The sequence below is a fragment of the Mobula hypostoma genome, chromosome 6 (assembly GCF_963921235.1).
Source record: "Mobula hypostoma chromosome 6, sMobHyp1.1, whole genome shotgun sequence".
In the NCBI taxonomy this organism is placed as follows: Eukaryota; Metazoa; Chordata; class Chondrichthyes; order Myliobatiformes; family Myliobatidae; genus Mobula; species Mobula hypostoma.
This window is the reverse complement of record NC_086102.1, coordinates 50001851-50025657: the sequence shown is the minus strand read 5'-3', so window position 1 is coordinate 50025657 and position 23807 is coordinate 50001851. Positions and strand designations below refer to the sequence as shown.

Here is a 23807-nt window from a genome sequence, read left to right as displayed (position 1 = left end):
ATCATAATCCATATTCACAAAAGATTATATAGGTGTTCACTTCAAGGAAGGGAGAGGAAGAGGAGGAAAATAAAAGGAATCTTTTTGCTTCAATCAAAATGACAGCCATCTATCAGAATTGAAATGAAATATATTTTACACTTTCTGTACTATTTGGCAACATTAAACTTTAATCGGTCAGGTATTGTTAAGTTTTAATTCCAAATTTCTGACACTTAAGTATTTTAAACGTACGCGTGTGCGTGTGTGTGTGTGTGTGTGTGCGCGCACGTGCACGCAATTCATAGTGCTGAAATTCGACAGCATGTCTTAAATACAAAGAGAACTTTAGAAATGTTGTGTTCAAAAGAAAACAATGGAACATATAAACAATTATTGGATTTCATACCAACCAGGGTTACTTAAAAATGTTAGTAACTAGTATTAAGGTGCTGTGTATATAATATGGAGCAGTAATGTGTGTACCTTATAAAGTAACTCCAGCAACTGATTCTAGGTCAAAGAGGAGAAAATCTGCAGAGGCTGGAAACCCAAGCCACTCTCCCCAACTTTCTGTATGCTGCATCAACGACTGCATTGGGGCTGCTTCCAGCACCCATGCTGAGCTTGTTGACTTCATCAACATTGCCCCCAACTTCAACCCTGCCCTCAAATTTACCTGCTGCATTTCTGACACCTCCCTCCCTTTTCTCAATCTCTGTGTCTCTATCCCTGGAGACAGTTTATCTACTGATATTTTTTACCAACCTACTGATTCTCACAGCTTCACTGAGAACCTACACTCCATCCACCAGAAAAAGCAGGGTCTCCCAGTGGCCACTCATTTCAGTTCTTCTTCACATTCCCATTCCAACATGTCAGTCCATGGCCTCCTCTACTGCTGCAATGAATTGAATTGACTTTATTTCTTACATCCCTCACATACATGAGTAAAAATCTTTATGTTATATCTCTATCTAAATGTGCAATCATAGTAATTTATAATAATTTATAATAAATAGAACAGTCAATGTAATATAGAGTACACTCAAATCAGCGTGAGTTCATCAGTCTGATGGCCTGGTGGAAGCAGCTGTCCCGGAGCCTGTTGGTCCTGGCTTTTATGCTGCGATATCACTTCCCAGATGGTAGCAGCTGGAATAGATTGTGGTTGGGATGGCTTGGGTCCCTAATGATCCTATGGGCCCTTTTTACACACCTGTCCTTGTAAAAGTCCTGAACCACGGGAAGTTCACGACTACAGATGCGCAGGGCTGTCCGCAACACCCTCTACAGAGTTCTGCGATTAAGGAGGGTACAGTTCCCATACCAGGCAGTGATGCAGCCAGTCAGGATGCTCTTTACTGTGCCCCTGTAGGAAGTTCTTAGGATTTGGGGGCCCATATCAAACTTCTTCAACCACCTGAGGTGAAAGAAGCGCTTTTGTGCCTGCAGCCTGCTGGTGATCTGACTTCCAGCTGTACAAGGCAGGGTCAAGGCCGAGATCTCTGAGCTTCTTGTTAAGCCTGGATGGAACTATGGTGTTGAATGCTGAACTGTAGACCAAGAAAGCATTCTCACATAAGCATCCATCTTCTCCAGATGTGTATGGATGGTATGTAGAGCAGTGGCTATTGCATCATCTGTCGATCGACTGTGTTAATAGGCGAATTGTAGGGGTCCAGTTTGGGTGGTAGCAGGCTGCAGATGTAATCCTTGAGCATTTGCTTATTATCGAGGCGAGTGCGACAGGACGCCAGTCGTTCAGGCATCTTACCTTGGTCTTTTTAGGTACAGGGACAATGGTGGACACTCAGGTTGGAGGAGCACCTCGTGTTCCATCTGGGTAGCCTCCAACCTGATGGCATGAACATAGATTTCTTGAACTTCCAGTAACTGCCAACCAACCCACCCCGCTTCACCATTCCCATTCCTGTTTCTATCTCTCATCTCCTTACCTGCCCATTACCTCCCCCTGGTGCTCCTCCCCCTTCCCTTTCTTCCATACTCCTCTACCCTCTCCTGTCAGGTTCTCCCTTCTCCAGCCCTCTATCTCTTTCACCAACCAACCTCAGCTCTTTACTTCAGTTCCTCCCCTCTTCCCGGTTTCATTTATCACCTACCACCTTGTACTTCTTCCTGCCTTCCCCTCATCTTCTTGCTCTAAGTTATCATCTTTGTTTCTCCAGTCCTGATAAAGGGTCTTGGGCCAAAACATCCACTGTTTACTATCTTCCACTGATGCTGCCTGGCCTGCTGAGTTCCTCCAGCATTTTGTGTGCGTGTGACTAATTCTTGGTGATGATATTAAGTGATATGGGTATAAATAACGTCTTTACTCCTATTCCATCACTCACATGACTTCACACAACAGGAAGAGATTATAATCAGCAATGATCCCCTTGCAAATTATTCTATATATGAAACTGACTACTAAGTGTTGAAGAACTGGTTGACATAAAGTCATTAATAAATGGAATTTTATGATTACTTACAATAATTTGATGATATATTGGTAAACTTAATCAGACATGAACAGATTATTGGAACTGGGATATGATTAAGATAGGCAGCACAGAATTCTGGTATTTAAACTGATTTAGGACACAAGTGGAAATGAGCAGCTCAATGGAAAATGAGGGAGACACAGGGTCTTATTCTTTTTACAGCTGCTTGTTGAAAAAGTCAAAGTATATTTTTTGTTAAGCCAGTTGTTCAGTGAATTTAACTCATCTATCTAATTTCTTTATATAGCAGCAACATAGAGATCTATATTTATTCAGTCATAAAAGTGATCAGCTTGGCTCAAAAACATAATATTAACTATAGCATATCAATCTCCCATCCAGCCAGTTAATTACTACAAAACCTCTCAATCCATATTATGTTTTTTGATGATGTATTTGTGAACCAGCTATATCACATATATCAAGCAGTGATATTGAAAAATGCAAAATGACTACCATTGGCAAAATTTCCCACTAGTTAACTTATCTGACCACCAAGGTGAGTAATCAAGGATTTAGTCAAAACTTGATTAGTTTTATTTACAGGACCACACAGATGCCTTCCTATTTCACTTCCTGGCTTATGTCATTTTGGTAAAGGCAGGTTAGCATGTAGGATAATATTAAGAATATTTCTGTAAAGGCTATGCTTTTACTCCAAAAACAAACTTTCCCATTTATACCCTTCAGTAGAGATCAAATGTTATGAACAGAAAGTGTTACAACCTATAAACACATGTAGATGCTGGAAATCTTGAGCAACATGCAAAACTCAGCAGGTCAGGCAGCATCAGTGGAAGGGAATAAACAGTCACTGGTTCAGGCCAAAGCCATTCATCAGGACTGAGAAGGAAGGGGGAAGAAGCCAAAATACTCTCTTATTCTGACTTCTTCTCCTTTCCCAGTTCTGGTGAAGGCTCTTGACCAAAAACATTGACTGTTTATTCCTCTCCATAAGTGTTACTATCAGCTGTTCTTTTTGATTTTTAATATCCATGATTGTTTGGGATGCTGCATTATGTTCAGATGGCTAGGTCACCTTATTTATAGGAAAGTCATATTCAAGAAATATATTTTACACGAGGAAACAACAAATCACCAATTTAAAAGTCTAATAGTATCTTTAAACTAATAACATAGACAGGTATCCAGAAATAAAGGATAGCGTGTCATTCATTACTGTTAATGAGTCTATTTTTCCCCAAAGTACGTTCACGTTAAACACAAATGGAATTAACACAATGTAAATTAAATCAAGTCACAGCACCATATTCCTAACTCACTCTTGGGACCAGGTTGCACGTCACGTTGCACAAGTAACGTGAAAAAAAATGTATTGCTGGGAAACACCGTGCTTGGTTTAAAAAATCACTCTGATAGTTTAGTGATTTAAACAAAAACGATCTAAACAGCGTTACTTTTCTAACCATGCGCGGGCTAGTCCGTGTAGATTATCTAGTAGTGCATTGCTTCCCGTGCCTTTTTTTCTGGATAGACAACAGGCTGATTACGCGTGGGGAATTTGCTAGAATTTATTATAGGACAAGTTATCTTGCCGACCAACCCTAGTAATTATTGCACAAGGCAACCAGTTCGGGGCTGTTTGACAGCTGAAAGCGATACATAACTTAGGGACGAGGAGTGCGCCCGGACACATCACGTGCAGCCCACTGAGAAATGACCTTGAGGGCTGGTCCGTAAACACATGTAACCTTTGTTCTAATCTGTTGGCGGGATCAAATTGCCGGTTTGGAATAAAAGGGGAAACGCTTGGAGAAATTTCACTTTCAGTGTCTGACCGATAACTCTGGTGAAAATCTACACCAGCGAATTGGTTAGAGGGGCTCTAGCACGAAAAAGAGACCGGGTCTTTTCTCATTTAACAGCCTTCTCTTCCGATCTTTTCTGCGGTAAATGCCTTATACATTTACTCGCAGAAATCGTTGATTCTTTCTACTTTAAAATGGCGGCAATCCGCAGTTAACTAGACTTATATAAGTCCGTATTTACAATTTCAGAAGGGGGGGGCAATTTTTCCGTTGGCCACTAGGCGAAGTAGAAAGTTGCAGATGTGTAAAGTTGTACCGGAAGGCTTTGACAGACGGAAGGTACAGAGCAGTGTTTAAAAAAAATACTCAATTTGTCACTTGGAATTCTTGCATGCTACGCGGAACCAGAACTCGAACGTCCGGACAGACGGACGCTGTTGCGTTCTAGCCACTGAGGAGTGAATGTAAGACAGCGAGGCTGCCATGCAATAAACTCCGTCGGTCAACAAGAATCCGGCTGGATTCATTGTGATCAATAAACCAGGTGGACATGGGCGTGTGGATTTGCAGATATTGCTTCTTAACATTTCATTTATCAACCAGTCTCGCACCGCTCTGCGATGGGATTAACTTTAACTACAGGACTTTCTCCATTCCGCACAGACTCCGCGCCATTTTAGAAGCAGCTCCTAGTCGCCAGACACAACGAAGCTCGGCTCCATGGGGACTGAGTTCATTTTCCGGTTGCGCTGCCCTCCCTTCACCGCAACAGTATAATCGCGATCCTCGCGCTCTCGCTGAATGTGTTGCATACCCCCTCTAAACAGGATAATCAAATTCACAATGAAAAGCTGGTTGCTCAAAAACGGAGATGCCAGTCAAGACCGCCTGAAAACAAAGATAAATTCGAAGGGACGTTAGGAGATATTGATCGCGGATGGTTGATTTTTGCATAATTGTGGAAGGCAGGCAACTAGCTGTATTCCCCTTTGACGACGCAACAGCTTAGTCGGCAAGATCGATTAGCGGAAATCCCTGAGGGGACCAGAGAGTAGTCTGCAGAACTCCACCAGGAGTATCCAGCGATATTCCTTTTTAAACAAATTTAACAGCCCTTTATTTTTTTCAGTTAATCAAGAAGAAAATACTAACACGCGGTGAACAAAAAAAAAGCTGATTGTTCTGGGAGAATACGGAATATGAAATACTCGATGTCAATTGGACATCAATCAACTAGATTTCGGACTTCGTTGAGAGGAACTTTAAAGGGATGAGCTGGAGTCACCAGAACCGTGTTGCTGGGAGAGCTGTAAACCTAGCTTGGGTTTTATTTATCTCCCGGTCCAGTAAACCTCAAAGTGACTATTCCTATGAATGTCTCCCACTAGCTTTAGCCGAAATGGCAGTCAGGTTAAACTGCGGAACCGGTTCTCCTTTCCCGACAGCGTTGGCGGAATCAGCAGCTCAGCTTTCCGACACAACTGGGAGAAATAACTGTCGTATGGACAGAAAATGCACTCTGGTTAAAGTTAGTGGATCGACAGACTTCCGATTCGGGTTAGCAGCGACTCGAAGTTGACAGAAATTGGTCAGCGGAAATTGTAATGGAACTGAAAGAAACCTCTTTTAGTTGACTGACCTGAAGCAATACAACAAGATCCTAACAAAATTTACCAAGTGACTCAAAACACAGCCCCGCCCGCTTGACAAATAGTTTCAAAGCTACCAGCCATCAATACGACATGCAGATCGTGCAGATATATAAAACAGTACCGATTGAAGAGGACAAAATCGCCTCTGCCATCTCGATAATAAAATCAGTCGTATTCAGTCAAATGCTGGAACAGCTAAAATGCGCATAACATGATTACCCTATACTTCGGTTCTTAATTAACCAACACCCCTCCCCCAGTCTCCTTATCGAGACAAACACAGATCCTTATTCCGACAAAAAAAATAGAAAATGCTGTTAATCCACAGCAGCTCGGGCACCATCTGTGGAGAGGGGGTAGAGAGTTAACATTTCAGGTCAATGTCCCGATGAAAGGTCATAGTTTGAAGCGTTAACCATTTCCATGATGATTTCTACGCTTCCACTAGTTTCTGTTCTACTGAGAATTCCAACATCTGCAGTACGTACTTTATTTTTCCTTATTCTGTCTCCCTTAACTAACGGGGGGCAGCAACCAACCCTTTACTTCTCTCCAGAGATGTCAGGTGTTAACAGCTTGTATTTCGGTTATTTCAAGATTACCATCAGGATATTGATTTAATCAATTAACTCCCGTAACTGCTCCAAGTTTTGGCGCTATTTCACTCAACCGACGGTGGGCTGAATGGCCTCTTTATACAATTTCACTTAACTCAGGAAGTTGTGGACTACACAAGTCCCAAAGCGGGATTTTTAAAAACATAAAGGCAGTATGGTGCCGCCCGCGTATTCTGTGTCCATTTTGGGTTTCTCTGTTTAAAACACTGAAAATTGAGTTACGTTGCGGGAGTTAAATAGATACTTGAAACCTACGATCTGTTTCACCACTTTAACCGAGTCTGGAGAGACGCCTTTGAAACCCCTTGGAAGAAAAGTAATTCCGCGACTTGTCACCAGCACTATAGTAACACTGCAGTGTAAATTCGGTATAAAAGTGATCAGAGGTGTACTAAAGCTCGTAGACGTTTTTGAAACTTTCAATCGTTAATGAATGAAAATCAGCTTCCTGGCCAACAGATCTGCAGTTCCAGACAAGCAGCATAAACTTGGTTCTGACTGACTAGAGCCAATAATACAACTATTATCACAACATACCATCAAGACAAGCCATTGGGTTCAAATGGTCTATACGCCGATGTTTATGCTGCAACCAACCTCCCCATACTCTAAGCAAGTCACCTCACCCTGCTAAAATTCTACTCCTTATGGTCATGCTCCGTACCAGTTTCCCTTAAATGTATCAATACCATTCCCCTTAATCCCTTCAGGTGGTAGCAAGTGCCACATTTTCACCAGCATCCTGAATTATTAGGTTAGTTTGCATATACCGCAAATTCGTTGGATTGAGCAATGACAATAAAGTTCTATTCTATTCTATATGCTGGAGTTCTGCCAGAAGTGGAATATCTCTGGGCCTCCTCTAATGAACCTCTTCAGAATGTTGTAAGTTTAATTAGAGCACTTTCAATCTTTTTTCGCTTGAGAAGAGAACCGTCTATAAATAAATTACACGTTGTTTAACAAAAATTGTTTTACTGTAATGTGACCATACTTTTAACAGCAAAGAAAAACAAGCTGGAGGAATTCAGCGGGTCAGGCAACATTTGTGGAAGGAAATGGGCAAACATTTCGAGTTAACATTTCAGTCCGGATGAAGGGTTTCCAGCGAAACATCCACTGTCCATTTCCCTCCACAGATGCTGTCTCTCAAGCTTCTCGTTTGTTTCTACAGATCCACCATCTGTAGACTCTTGTGATTCTTTTTTTTAAATACACGGACTGTCAAAACTACACTTAGAATTAATACGATCAAGATTGGCAGGTTAACGACTTCGTGTTTACTTCGGGTATTTTGACAGTTCAGACTAGAGTTTACCTTCTTATTTAGTAACTGGGATTGAGAAGAATACGCGCCCCGTCACGTTCAGATGGGCACGGTGGAAGCGTTTTGATGCGCAGTTCATATTATTTCCAGTCTATCTTTACATATAATAGGTTTAAGGAAATAATATTAGGGTAACTTTTTGTTCTAATCTTCCCACTGGTGAGTGCAGTGAATTACTACGTCTGTCTGCCTCAGATTGTAAACATTAGCGTTATCCATTGTCTTTCGCTTTCTCTTGGAAATATTTCCTTATTTTTTTGGTTGTCCAAAACAAGACACGATAACTGCATTGTAGAAACTAAAACTGATATATTTCAACTTTTTTTAGTAACAAGGTAAATGTAGTGAGAATTTCAGGTCAACAGATGGGAGGCGTTTTTGGAGAGACGGATAATCTGAAAGGGTTAATCAGCAACTCCACGTACCCACGTAATTTTATAAATAAAAAAAAAATCAGGGCTTCTTTTAAACGCCACCACCGATGAACACACTGGCAACAGAGCCGTTACCTCTTTAAAAAAAAGACGTGCGGGAGCTGGCATTGAAGGCCGTCTCCTGGAACAGATGTCAAATTATTTCCACTCGTCTCTCTCTCTGGATCACCGCTGTAAAAACCAGACTACACATTCCCCCAGATGAAGACCACGAATCCGCCCAACAACAACATCATTGTTCTTATTGCTTTAGAATCTACAGCGGCAGCTGCTTTCTCTAATCACGAAATCAACCCTATATATAGAAAAGTATAATTTGCGAAAAAACAAGCTGATTTCAAGCACAGGCACAAGACTTTGAATGAACATGGCCCATATTTCCTCGCAGTATTTTTCAATCAAACCCAACTGAAGGATTAATCACATCAAATTACAGGGAATTTCTTTCATTGGACATGATAGAATCTTTGTTAGCGAAAATATACACAGCTCTTAAATTGTGGTGTTGTCTTCAGTACATTAGTAAACCTACCACTTCAGAATGCGCCAGGCATCCATTCCTTTCATATTACAACGTGTACCCTGTGCAACAGAGGGGGGAAAGCAAACCAACTGCGTTTATTCTCTAACTTATACCGCATGGGCTTGCAGTCAAAAACCGTCCACACCAATGATAGAACATCTCTTGGGCATTAATATTAAACCAAAGGAGTACTGACAGAAGTATAATTCAGTTGTTAGAAATTTATTCTCGGTTGTGTAGGGTTACTTTTATTTTAAATATAGCCATCCATTTAAGGGCTTGGTGCGAGACGTTTAAAATCTGGTTCCCATATCTTCTCCGCCTGGCTGCAAATCACAAAACACGAGCTCGTTCAAATCTAGGCCGAGCGTGATGATGGTGTATGTAAGAATGTGCCCGAACTGGCTTCAGAAATCCACTACATCCAATGCATTGAGACTGCGTCACCAAGGGCCTCTTCTTTTACAAGAGCATCCTAATTATTTCAAATCAGTGTTACAAATCTACTTGCGGACGACCAATAAACTACGCACTCATTTTACCCGTCTTCTGGCGCCTGTAACACCTGTGTAATTAAAACTGAAAATGTTCATTCGGCCTCACGTGATTCACACGTCCTCCTTTGTAAACTCATTTTAATCTTCCACTTTTCATAACACATCTGTTTAAAATGTGTCGTTAGGCAACAAGAAAATCCTCAGTTGTCACAGTGTCTGTTTTACGTTCCTGCTTTTTTTCACGATTGGTGTTCAGAGAGCAAATAAATAATTTATTCCCTGCACGTTTTGAGTGCTTTGTGTAAATAATTTGAATTGCATTTTAACAAAAAGGTGCATTGAAATAATCAGGGTTTATATGGGCTCAATCATCTCAACCCAATGTATTACCAAACTAGTGATCACCGTACGCGTGGATACTGGGTATTGCATTGAAATAGCTGTAACTTAAAAAAACTAACATATTTATATTTGTGATAGGTAATACAATTGTCTCATGCTACTCAAAAATTAAGGATACCGTTAGCGAAGTTCGCCGTCTGGACTTAATTCTATCTATCCGATAAAGTTAAGCCGCTGCGCGCATACACACACAACCACACACACACGAACGTCGAGTATATATGTCAAAGAATAACATGGCACGTTTCATAAACGATAACGGTATTATGTGGTTCCTAAAATGTGCTATCTCAGTCAATCACCGCAAGAACAACTCGATATTCACAGCGGAGGCACAGGCAGCCAGTACCCTCCAAAGAGCTCAGCGATCCGTGCCTTCTCGTCCCTTTTTCACAAAGGTTTTTTTTAAACGGCTCGCGATCTCAGGTTTCAGGGCTGGTCTCCCAGGGGAGGCAGGAGCGGAGTGCGCTTCAATCAAACCCTGACTTCTCCTCTGGGAGCCGAGCCTGAAATCTGATCTCGCCCACTTACTGCCTGCCTCATTCCATGCGCTTTCTTTGGGCGTAATAACCTTTTAGTTTATTGTAAACACAGTTGGGAGGGATGCTCGATCTTTTAACAGGATGTGTTGATTGTGAAATTGGTGTCTGGTGCATTTACTGCGCTTGCCCGCCGATATAAAGAGGCAACATGCAAGGCCGGCGCAAGTAAATATATAATCATACAGTCTCATGATTAAATGGCTCCATGCATTCAGAAGGCCCTGTAAGAGGCCACATAGGCGAAGAGCTGCTGATTCGAAGGCAACGCAGACGTTCCATGCAAAAGTGAGAACAGATTCTGGATGTGTAATCGTAAAAATTTAAAGAAGTTGCGCAAAGAGCTTAGCCATTCCACTCTCAATACAACCTGAAAAAAATGGATAATTTCAGCAAATGGTCAAAATGTGCGTTATTTTCGCACCACAACTCAGCTGCGTCAATATCCAAGGTGGAAGAAAATTTGAACCCTACGTAATCAATTTGAGCATTTTGAGCGTAGTGAGGAATTAGTATGCTCACAAAAGCCTTTCCAGGCAGTGATTTTTATCATAAACACAAGAGATTCTACAGATGCTGGAAATCCAGAGCAACAAACACAACAGTCCAGGTAGCATCTATGGAAATGAAAAAATCTCCACGTTTCACACCGAGACCCCTCTTTAGGGCAGGAAAGGAAGAGGGAACGACACCAGAATGAAAGAAAACGTGGGGGGAGGGGAAAGAGGACTGGCTATAAGATATGGCAGCAAGTCTGGGTGAATACATTGTCGAAGAGTCTGTGGGCAGGGGAGATCACAGAGGGGTAACAGAAAGAGAGGGAATTTCATCTTTTTTTAATTTAATAACCAGGAAGGAAAGAAATTGCATTTTACATTTCCACATATCTTCTCAAACTAGAATCAGAAACTATTAATCTGGCATATCTATTGGACAAGTCCAAGTTAATCAAGCCATGATCCAGAATCAGAAATTTTCAAATAATGACAAGCTTGCAAAGAAGAATAGGAAAATTTATATTGCATTTAAAAGTGAATTAATTGCTTTCATTTGAAAAAAAACATAACCTATGCCACATGACCATAAATTAAGTGGATACACATGAAATTTCAATAATGTATTTTGCAACGGATGTTAAATTCAGTGGATGTGCATCACTAACATTTGCAATTACTCAATCTATTTAGCACTAAAAAGTAAATGAAACAAATCAGGACAACGTCGATCTACATTCAGATTCTCCATTGCCTTTGTGTCTTGAGGCCTCCAATAAATTTAATCTGCTTTCAAATTCAACAGGGCTACAACTGAACAATTTTGTGTCTGCTGGCAACACGTGCCCATACATGAGGAAGTGCTGCTGTGCAAATATCTGTCCCAAAGTTAACATCCGAGAACAACAACCTGCATTCCAAACTTCCCATAATTTGCTACAGTCAAGATTGCAAGACAAGTATTAGTCTGAAACATTTTAATTCATATCCAATGTTTCTATAAATAGAACAATATTTAATTAAATGTACATCTTCTAGAGGAATAATAAGGATTATAATAATTAAATTCACAATCTTCTGCTGTTGACAGGTTGCAGAATCCATAAGCAATGCCATACAACTCCAAAGGGCAAGTGTGAGTGTGAGCAAGTGATTAGGATATCTAGCATTTTTTAATTGAATGTAAAAGGATGGATTATGATTTTGGGGGATTGAGAAGACATCTAGAATAGTGTACAGTATTGGTCTTCTCATCAAAGGACGGATGTAACAAGGTTGGAAGTAGTTGAAAGAACATTTACTAAACCAGCATCTTGAATGAGCAGTTTGCCATATGAGGCAAGGTAGACTCACAGAGTCATAAAAGAACTACAGCCAAAAAGAAAACAGCTCTTTCAGCCAATCTAGTCCACACCAAACTGTTACTGTACCTAGTTCCATCGATCTGCACCTGGACCATAGCCCTCCATGCCACTTTCATCTATGCACATATCCAAACTTCTCTTCAACGTGGTAATCAAACCCACATCCACCACTTCTGCTAGCTGATCATCCCACACTCATAACACCCTCTGAATGAGGAAGTTTCTCCTCAATTTCCCCTTAAATATTTCACCCTTCATCCTTAACTTATGACTTCTAGTTCTAGTCTCACCCTTCCTCAGTGGAAAAAACCTGCTTCCCTATCTACACCCATCATAATTGTGTATACCTCTATCAAACCTCCTCTCATGTTCCAGGGAATGATGTCCTAACCTACTCAGCCCTTAATGATACCTTCAATCTTACTGTTATCTTTGTTGTTGGTAGGTGACCATAATTGCATACAATACTCCAGAATTGGCCTAATCAATGTCTTGTACAACTTCAACAGAACATCCCAACTCCTGCATTCAATATTTTTATTTATGAAGGCCAATGTACCAAAAGCTCTCTTTATGATCCGATCTGCTTGTAACACAACTTACAAGTAATTATGGATCTGTATTCCCCGATCCCTCCGTTCTCTCAGGCTTCTAAGTGCCCTACCACTCACCGTTCAAGTCCCACCCTAGTTTGTCTTCCCAAAATGCAGCACCTTACACTTGTCTGCATTAAATTCCATCTGCCATTTCTCAGCTTATTTTTCCAGCTGGTCCAGATTCTGCTGCAAGGTCTGATATCCTTCCTTACTGTCCATTATGCTCCAGTATTGGTACCATCTGCAAATTTGCTGGTCCAGTTTGCCACATTATCATCCAAATAATTAATGTAGATGAGAAACAACAACAAACCCAGCACCAGTCCCTGGGGCACACTATTAGTCACTGAGGCAACCATCTACCACCATTCTCTGGCTTCTTCCACTAAACCAACGCTGAATCCAATTTACTACTTCATCCTGAATGCCCAGCAAATGAACCTTATGCACCAGTCTCCTTTTTGAAGGCCTTGCTAAAGTCCATGTAGGCAAAATCCAGTGTGTTTCCTTTACCAATGTTCTGGTAAGCTCAGTAAGATAGGTTAGACACTACCTACCATGCACAAAGCAATGTTGACTATCCTTATTCACGTCTATTCAAATACTTATATATTAGAATGGATGGGTGCACTAGTCTTGTTTCTGCAGTAATTTAGGAGACAGGTCTTGCTTGAACTGTATTATATCATGAAACATGAAAGTGGAGAGGATGTTTCCTCTTATGGAATAATTTTCTGCAAGGATACAGGGCTTAAAAATAAGATAACACCCACTGAAGTCACAGAAATAGGACCTCCAGCCCACTGACCATCAAATACCTATTTACACCAATGATACACTACTCCAATTTAATTCTCCCTAGATTTGTATTAACACCCTCCTCCACATACATACATAATTCTATCACTTCTCCACATTCTAAAAGAAATTTACAGCTTTTAAGTTGATTTACCAGCCGATACAGCATTAGGATGTAGAAAGAAACATGAACATCCACAGGAAACCCACGTTAATGGGGAAAATGCTGTAACTCCAAAAGGCAGTACCAATTCTGCTTGCTGTGCTACTAACTCTATTAATTGCCACTCAAGATGGAGATTATCCAATTTATTTTTCTCTGTCAGAGAGTCCAGAATCTTTTGGAAACTACTTCCTCAAAGGGTGGTGAGAGCAGAATTCTCACACTTTTAAGACAGGCATGGATGCAGTAGATTCCTGATATGCATTGGAGTAAAAACATACCATGAGTAGATGGACTGTTGAGATGTAGTTACCACAATATCACTCCTGATCTTATTAAGTGGCAAAGCAGACTTATTAGAGGCCTTTTTTTCTGTTTCAAATTTGTACATGTTATGATGCTGGATTCATAATTAAAACTTGTTGTCAAAAATGCACAGCTTGAAACATTGTCACAACTTGCCACATAGCCTGTATTTTATGTTGTTTTTACTTTTTACTGTTTTAAGTGATTGCAATAAGATTTCTCCACTTCTAACCATCCCGAATGTTGCAGTATTTTGCCAGTTAGAAACGAGCAAGTAGTACCACCAAGAGTGCATCCACTGATATAGACAGTGTATCCTTTTACATTTCATTCAGAACATCCAAAAAATACATACAATTATTTCAGTCTTAATGCTCATTTGAGAGAGGTTCTAAAACCTGCTCCATAATTACCAACAATGCAGTTTATAGAGAACAATGCAAAGACAGCTACAAATAGACAAGACAGAAAATCCAGACTAATAAGTCTTTACATTCTTTTATCATCAAAGCATAGTCAGGAAGCTTCTGTCCAGCATGCCAGTTTGTTTCAAAGGTAGGAACCCTCACGCATAATCATAAGAAAGACTATTGCATGTAAAACAACACAGTAGACATCACTGTAGATCAAGACACCCATGGTACATCGCCTTATTTGTTAAACCTGATTTGAAATATTTGTTCATGTTAAAATACATGAGAAAGAACATTTGTAGGGGCTAAACTTCTTAAACATTCAATAGACTACCAAGCGTTAAGGGACAACTCAGTAAGCATCAACAAGATGCACAATTCAATTATAAGAGTAAAAATCAAGAAAAATTATTGCAGATATAAAAAATCTTGTTTAAAACAAAAAAAAAGGCTGCAAATGCTCAGTCAAGCAGGGTTTGTAGAAAGAGAAATAAAATTAACATTTCAGGTCTATGATCTTTTCACTTGAAACATTAACTCTCTCTTTCTACAGATGTTGCCTGACCCACTAAGTATTTCCAGCATTTTCTGTTAGCTCTTAAAAGTACACAATGAAAACTAGAAAAATAACTATGTACTTCAAATTGAAAATATAGAATCTATTTTATATTGTCTAATTTTTATTTTGGCACCAAATTCAGCTAGCAGTCTATTGTATCAGTTACATCCAGCCATTGTGTGTTATCACATCAGCTGTTCCACATTAAGTATTCCTGACAACTGTTCCGATTAATAGTACTTTACACAAACCCTTATGCCATGGATATTAGCCAATATTATTTGAAGTGAAGTTACATCATATAATAGCATAATTGATAAATAGTGCTGATATTAGATGAATAAGGAAAGGGTGATTATACACTCTGCATTCAATTAAGTTTAGGCACTGAGTTCAATTCATGAATTGAACACAACATGGCTAAAACCTTACAGTTTAAAAAAAACAGAGGAAAAATAAACGTACTACTCAATTCATCTTAATTTGCTTTAAAATTCAATGTCTAAGATTAAAATCTCAAACACTGAACAATGTGTTATGAAACAATTGTATGAAGGCATGGGCCAAAAGGCAACTGACCATGGAAGCTTTAAAAAAGACAATGGATTGTTTCTATTCTCTGAATTTCAGTACACAGTGTCTGACCGTATCATGTGGAGGAACATCATTTACTTTAAGTGAACAAAACTTAGTGTTAAACATTCATTTTCATTCTTCTAGTTACTATTAATTAAATACAATAAATCCTCATTGTGTTGTATTTGCCAAGTTAAAATTAGACGAAGAACTGACCCTTGTAAACCTCCAATATTTCAATAACTGACAATTATCTTATGTGTACCATGTTAACCCATTCATTATGCAGAACTTCATCGCTGATTATGCCTTCTGTGGACCTTGTGTGATAAAACAGATTCAGTGGTCTATGCATCAATATGTTCACATGACAGGGTCTTTATTCTTTAACTAGATAGGCATTTCAATAAGATGCAACGTATGTCTAAAGTAATATTTTCTCATTAATGTTTTAAACACAACAAAAAGATGCATTGTCTCCCTTTCTGAATCTAACTATGCATATTTGTTCTAGATTTCAACTGTAATTCTCATTTTGAATTGACCACAATAGATGTCAATCAATGTACTTTTATATCTGCTCAAGTACTGGAACACCAATGGCATTAGGGTTCTGATCTCACCTTGAATTAGAAACACTAACCTAAAATTGACAGCACAAAGTTTATACAGTTGATTCTGACAAATTGGCCCATGGGTTAACGAGGGCAGCAGCTTATTTTGGCCAATTCTTAAAGAACAAAAATTAATTGAGAAAAGAGTTGGGATTCCCTTCATTTATTTGGGACACTATGCCACTTAAATGCCCAACAGTTTCTAACTACTGTCAGTCACATGCACTTGTGTGGCTGTTAGATACTAAATCACGCTTACAGATAAATTTTTAAACAGCCATCAGTTGCTTGTGTTTGTGTTCAAAAAGCAGTGATTTTTGTCACTGCTAGTTGGCAAGGCATAAGCAGTAAGACAGCTCAGAACTGTTCTCCTCCTGCAGTTTCAATCGTTCAGGTTTGGAGATGCCAGAAATGGCCAAGAGTGAAAATTAATCCAGTTCATACTTCAACAAATTAGGAATTATGAAGAATTTGAAGGTATTGACAATCATCTTGAATGTTACAATGAAAATTAAGATTTGGAGGATGCAATCATCAAAAGCATTGTATGAAAGTAGTACATTGTCTACACTAGGTATCTGCATTGACTTTGTTAATTTACATTCAACGAAAAGAAGACGTCAGAGTACACCGGCTCATTTCTTCCGTAGTTTGTCATTCCTTATCCTTTTTTAAAAACGATTTCTATGAAACTTCAGCAAATTAGGGCTGCCGCTAAATGGGCCAAATGCACTAGTCCCCACGTGTCCCAATAAACAGGAATCAACTGTATAACAAGATGTTCAAGTGTTTAATAGAAATCCCGAACTACATCACATATCCGCCTTGTGTAAATACGCAAACTAGATAACAATGGCTGAAAGCGATCGCAATTTTTAAAAGTCTACTTTAAATTTTGATACCAGAGCCTCATTAGCATTTATTTGTGTTTGTTTAATTTTTGCGTCGCTATGCAATAATATCTGCAAGAGTTCTCTTGTAGCTCTGAATGGCGAACCAAATAATTTTTTCAGGGGCGATATTACAAAGTAAACATCCAGCCAGATATTTTGATAGTACGTATTTTCTCACGCCCCACTCTACGCACAGAATATAGCTTGAGTTACGACATCGTGGACATTGCCCTAATCCCGAGGTTTCCAACCATTTTTAGGTCATGAACCCCTACTATTAACCGAGGGGGTCCGTGGACCCCAGATTCTGAACCCCGGCCCTAAACTGAATTATTTTAAAGAGAACATGGGAATAGGTGTGCAAATTGAAAAATACACAAATGTTGCGTAACTATAATCTAAGGACGCCAACTTCTCCAAAGTGTCTTTTTCGTGATTTCCAGCCGACTGACTAAAATCATTGGCCTTGCTCAATGGTAAATCAAAGTTTGTTGACTTTTCTCATAAGTAGTTTACGTTTGTTGACGTGAAAATGGAATAATTAAATTCAAGAACAAATGTTTCCCACTAATTATGCTGTATCACATTCAGTGAAGAAACAGATATTTCAGGTTTCTATCATTGATTAGAGTGTTGAATTGTAGAAGCTAATGGTTTTACTCAAGAATTTACCCATTTATGTCCAAGAGGGACTTTTTTTTACCTGACTTCTTTCTGGTCGTTCACCGTGACGATATACCTTTTAATTCCAACCTTCACAAATGCTTATTTTCTACTCAGTTCCGATTGGGGACTCTGGCCAGGTGGCGTTATACGTTGTCATAATATGTTCAACATGCGTCAATTGTGCGCGTATATAATGCTTCTGTGCAAGTTGTCTATTTTAAAATGGCTAATGATGTTGCCGATTTGAAACATAGCTGACGCCAATGGAATTCACTCGAGGATTAAATTGTTCGGCACAGAATGCAACTTGGGTGGATCCTGGTTGCACATTACTTCAAAAATATTCTTAATGGATTTGTCAAAAGTATAATTAAATTAAAAATCATAGCGATTACTACGTGATAAAAGTCCTAACTAAACATCAAATTCCAAAAAAAAATTGTCTACAAGTATTTAGCTAAATAAAAAGAAACCTGCTAATAATGCAAATAAAAGTTCAGGTGAACGAGAGTTAAATGGAGGTGGCAATCCTTTTGAATGGAGATCGGTAACACTGAGGTGTTTCCACTTTGCGTCTAACAGCGTGGTGGGACTCTACTTAATTGTTGCTGACCAGGGCGCCCATATAGACTAACAAGTTTTATGACCTCGGTGTTAAATAAAATTTACAAAACCATTAAGTCGAAAATACTGGAAGTACTAACATTTATAAATAAACATTTATGATTAATTTCCAGTTTTAAACAGGTAGCGTAGGCTTAATGGGCTTGCAGAGTAATAATCAGTTCGTCCTTTTACCAAAAAATATTCCAATCATGCAAATGCACAGACCTTGTTCACAAAGTCAGCGAGCAGACAAAAGGCAGTACTGTCGGCACTTCTACCTCAATCAACTCTTCTTTCATTGGCTTTATTCATTTCAGCAATACAAAAAGTTCGAGAAAAGGCTGAATAACTGTGAAATAACCTATCAGACATCCAGCAATTGTATAAAAGTATTCTGAGAAATGCACGTGTTCGTACTCTTAAAATTCAAGTATTTATCATGGTGATAATCTGGTGATAAACGAGGGAGTGTGAATATACATATATATGCGCAAACGCATACTCACTACACCCACAGCATGACATTCTCAACGAAACTTTCAATCTCTGATCACTTCGCTTAGAGGTCTGCGGTATGTTTGAAAAACAAGACGCATCTCGGAGTCCGGTTTACTTCCCCTCATCTTTTTTTTCCCTGCGATTATCCCCGAGCTTGCAGGGAGCCGACCACTGTTGTCTAGACCGATCGATCATTTAGACAGAGACGTACAATACGGCCAAACCCTTCAATCAGGCAGAACTGGCAGTTACCACACGGGTACATGTCACCTTCCAGGTAACCAGCTAGCAACAGCACCTTCAACACCAGATCTCGCTCTAACATTTCTCCCAGACTGTTAAATGACAATAAACACGCAGAAAGGAAAACGATGTAGTGTTTATGCATTAATATTCTACAACACAAACACTTGATACCGTTAAAGGTGTTTTCGCAATAACCTGCTTGATCAACATAAATCATTACTCTGCACCACAAGATCCATCACTGGCTCTCATCCCTTTTCGGTAGTCCAGTAACGTAAGCTGCAGCTTATTGGCAAAAATACATAAATATGGAGCAGCTTCTCTATTTTAAATGATGCCGCCGCCGCCCCTTTTTTTAAAAAAAAACTTAATTTTCTACTCGTGAAGTATACAGAATTACCGTTTCCGTTATTTTTGTTTACCGGTGTTAATTATGGAATAAAGATATAAAAAAAGATGCGATTTAAAAACATTTGGTTTACCACTCGAGCGGAATTCAGGTTTATCATAGCCATCGTTGTGTGGGGGGAGGGGGTCGTTTTGCACTGTTGGGCTTTGCACGAATATCCTTAGTGGTGGAAGACATCCGTGTTTCTTTGTACAACAGATGCAGAGCGAAACAGTATTTGCGAAAGCTCGAGTTCCTCTACGGACAATGGCGAGCGTTTTACAACAAGCCTTTGCATTTAAAAAAATATATAAAAAATTTGTGTGCAGGTCTACAAATCTTAACGTCTGGTTATAATAGGCTGCTCAATGTCTTTGGTAAAGCCGATGGATCAGATTGCGAACGGAATCTTGAAGTTGAGAACAGACCCACAAAGATCGCGCTTTGCTAATCCGAGTCTGGAAACTTATCCTGAATATTCACTAGATATGCGTATTCAAGCTAACGTATCAAAAACAGGCGTGTTTTAATTAGGAAATCTACTTTTACTGAAACTGAAAAACTAATTGAAGACTGCACAATTTGGGAAAAAAATGTTTTCACCCAGACAGTCTCCGCTTTCCGACAGTCATCGGCGCGGTCCCGCAGCGATTTTAGCGATTAGAAAAGCCCCGTCCATATCTACTCCGTTCACATAATCCCTTCTTACCTGGTTACAATCTCTCCACGTAATATAACCAGACCAGTACTCCGACGCCGACCTCCTGTTATTTTTTGCTGCATCCACGTGCCTTTATATTTTCTAATAGCCAAGAAAGACCTCTCATTTGCGAGTATGAAATGTGAAAGAAGCACGCTTATCACCCCACAAGTCCGGATATCCACCAAAGGAGAAAAGAAAATCCGCTCTTAAAAGGAGAGGGGAAAAAAAACATCAACGGAAAGGCCTTTTTCGCAGCTCTTCGACCCCTCTGGCTGCAGCTGAACGGTATGTTGAGCGCCGCGGCTGCTCGCTCCAGTTAGTCAGCCAAGGTTTCAGTGTAAATGTTCACTGTACAGGTGGAGATCGGCTGTGATCCTCTGGCACGGAACTCTCCGCAGCGCCATGTTGCCTTCTCACCAGATACACAGCAGCCAAACGATCCGGTCTATCGGTTGACGCTCACTCCATCGCCCCACATCCCTAACTTGTCGAACCTCGGGCTGCTGCTTTCTGGGGGAGGGGTGGGGGCGGCAGTATTGAAGTGAAGAGCCCTCAGGCAGATCACTGGCGCAGACGTGGTTCAGCGTCCACAGTGTTAGTCGATTTTTTTTGAATTTCCGATCCAGCCCGAGTGTGCAGCTCCGCTCCGGGACTGAAAAAAACCCTCTTTACCCATAAGGCTAGTCGTTAACTTCAATTACCATAAACATCAACCTCCTGCTCGTAACCCCAATACCAAAATCTCTCACGCACCAGCAACATCGCAAACACAAATGAACACAGCCAGCATACCCCACAAAACGCTTTTAATTATAATATATTTTATGTACGGATACATTGCAAAATAACTCACGCTTGTATCATGATAGCGCAAGCTTCAATCACGCGAGAAATAAATGGCAATGCTGTTAAAAGTTTCTGTCCGCTGTATCATTCATTTCTTGGCTATGGACTGTGTAAAAACCATACTAACATTTGGACGTACATCATAGATTCCCAAACTAGTAAGTAGTTAGTGGTGGTCTTTAATTTTTAAAAAGTGCCATTTACATTTATTGGCGGCTATTAACAATACAAGTGCCACCTGTACTGACAAGTAATTTAATGTTGAGTTTTAACATTACCTATTATATCTACGTACTTGGGTACGGTTCATGTATTTCATCTGTACGTATGAAGTTGTGATCCAAACTTGAAAGTCATAAACCAGATCTATTCTTAATTTGTTTTTAAAAAGGAGATTGACTGCAAATCACGCCAATTAAGAAAAGACGTCGTGTTTTTATTCCATTAATTGAAGTTCAGTCATACTTCTTAAATTGTTTACAGACTTAAGCGGAGATGTGCTTCACGCATACTTATTCTTTTGATTGTTGTTAATGGGTACACAGTACAAGTAAAATTGTATGCTTTCCTGAACGAGCCACTCCATTGTTTTCACTTGAAAATTTACAGTATAGTACAAAATGTATATGACCTAAGTACTGCAACACTTCTTCAGTATAGAAACTAAGCGTTATAGGTAGGAATGATTAAAAGTATAAGAACAACGCCAATGCTCATAATGATTCGATTGTTTCTGCAAACTCCTCTCTTTGCCCATCCCTCGGAAGTTGACCAGAAGGTCAGGACGCTTTGCGCACGTCTCGCGCGGGAGCGGGAAATCTTCCATCAAGCGCTCGGACGCTCCCATTCACGCACTCGGGACACCTACATAAAAATGTGGCATGTATATCCACGCTGGCACGTAACCACAGGGCTCCTGCAGCGAGTTGTATACTCATTTCTTCCCACGTACTCCTGCGGCCACACACTCTCGAGCTGTCATACCTAGACTCGCTAGTACATGGCCTCTTTTACAATCTGTCGCTCAAACATGCACTTCTCTCGCTCAGTCAGTTCTGTACCCAGCCGTACAGATAATTGCTCTTTCCCTGGTACTAACTTAGTCCAGAAATATTATCCATGGTCCTAAAACAAAGGTTTTCTCGACTACAAACATTATCCCCGCTCTATCGAGTTCTCACATTTCCCAAATTGCACACGAATTACGCCCTGAGTAACACGTATTTTCCTCCTTCACGCGTCGATGGATCATATCCTCCGTCTCTCTCTCCCTCTCTCGCACAGACACGTCCCTGTTCCCCCTCACTTTCCCAGTAACGCACAGATAATCGCGGTCACCCACGCGCCTCCTTTCATACTTGCACCGCTCACTCATTTGCACACATTCACCTAAGCTTCCTTCCACACATTCGCACTCTTTCTACACACAGCCCAACAACCTCTCTTTAACTCGCATTCCCTTCATTACATATTACTCCCCCGCAATTGCATTCAGTCACGTATAATCAGCCACACGCGCTCGTGTACTCGGATCTCCGTCTTAACAGTTCGCAGCAGCTGCTTCACGGGCTGCGTGGCGTTCGCAGAATCAGTTCGTGTTTCTCTGAACCAGAGCGGAAACAGGGCTCTCTGTGGCTGATTGGGCTTATATTAAGGATCGTCTTCGACGGCACCCCAAGGAAGCCCAGTTGCTAATTCTCTTCGCAGTTTGCTCTTCTCACTACTTTCTCAAAGATCACCTTATTGGTGCGGCATCTTCCTATTTCAGTAGGAAGCAACAAAAGAACCTTGTTTAAAATGAGAATAGTTTCCGAATAGAGCATTGTATTTTATAATAAGTGTATAATAATTCTGAAAGGATCTGGATATGGACGTTTGAACACACGATGCAGTTATAGCAAGAGTTAGAGGTCTTAAAGATTTAGCGCCCAGTTTCCTTTAGATAATTGAGTACTAGGCTTTATTAAAAATACGTGAGTTACAAATGACACACGAATAATCTTTCCATTCTCTATATCCTATTAAAAATGAACCACATGATGGATCAAACTTTCTCTGAGCCATCGATTCTGACACAAAATGAAGGAGATTAGATTCCTAATATCAAGAATATACAAGGCAAGGGGGGGGTGAGGGAACGTTTAACGACCCCTCCCCCTCAGGGGAGAGGTTGTTACCACTAAAAAGATTAGATCTGGCCGTTTGTGTTCACCGCATTGTTTAATGTAACAATCATGCCCCAGTTGGAGGTGTGCTTTCACACCAATTTGTGTCAGCGTGTTGCGACTGCGCGGCGCTTTACTTTTCTCGAGTCCTCCGAGGTGCGTACACTTTGGCCTCTTAAAATCACTCGCAGCCTCCAGCTGCCAACCTACTCGAATATGTAAGCACGTTTACAGTGGCAAAATTTCCACCGGTGTTATCAAAACCCTTTTAGTTTTGCCTCGATTCCAAGCAGAAACAGCAGTAGGGTTATGGCAGTTCACTTTAGAGAACACATCTGCTCGAATCTGTTTCACATCCTAATTCAGGGAACCGCGACCTTGTCTCGGAATGAGCAGGCGATACAATTATAACTAACGTCAGCTGATTTCTGTAATTCCCCCAAAGGAAACGTCTGTTTAAGAGGCAACAACCGTGGTTCGCTGATTTGTTATCTGTTGTTACAGAAGTGTTATCAATTACGATTGTTTCCACATTCTTTGTTCCATATTTTACTTTTCAGTTAAAATAAAGCAATAAATTCTGTGGTTATTTATTTTTAATGCGACCAGTATATGCATTCATCGTAAATTGTGAGATTTGTGTAATCTTATATACGTTTCATAATTT

At 40.1% G+C, this 23807-nt stretch overlaps 1 protein-coding gene across 7 annotated transcripts in view; it reads right to left on the bottom strand.

Moving 5' to 3' along the window:
- Positions 1-23807, bottom strand: part of bcor (BCL6 corepressor) — a 299088-nt gene that overhangs the window by 88934 nt on the left and 186347 nt on the right. The window contains exon 1 of one of the 7 annotated variants that reach the window (XM_063050811.1): positions 20136-20767. The exons of the other annotated variants lie outside the window; for them this stretch is intronic. The gene's annotated coding sequence lies outside the window, so the exon portion shown is untranslated. Of the gene's footprint in view, positions 1-20135; positions 20768-23807 lie in introns of those variants that run through there. 7 annotated transcript variants of the gene reach the window in all.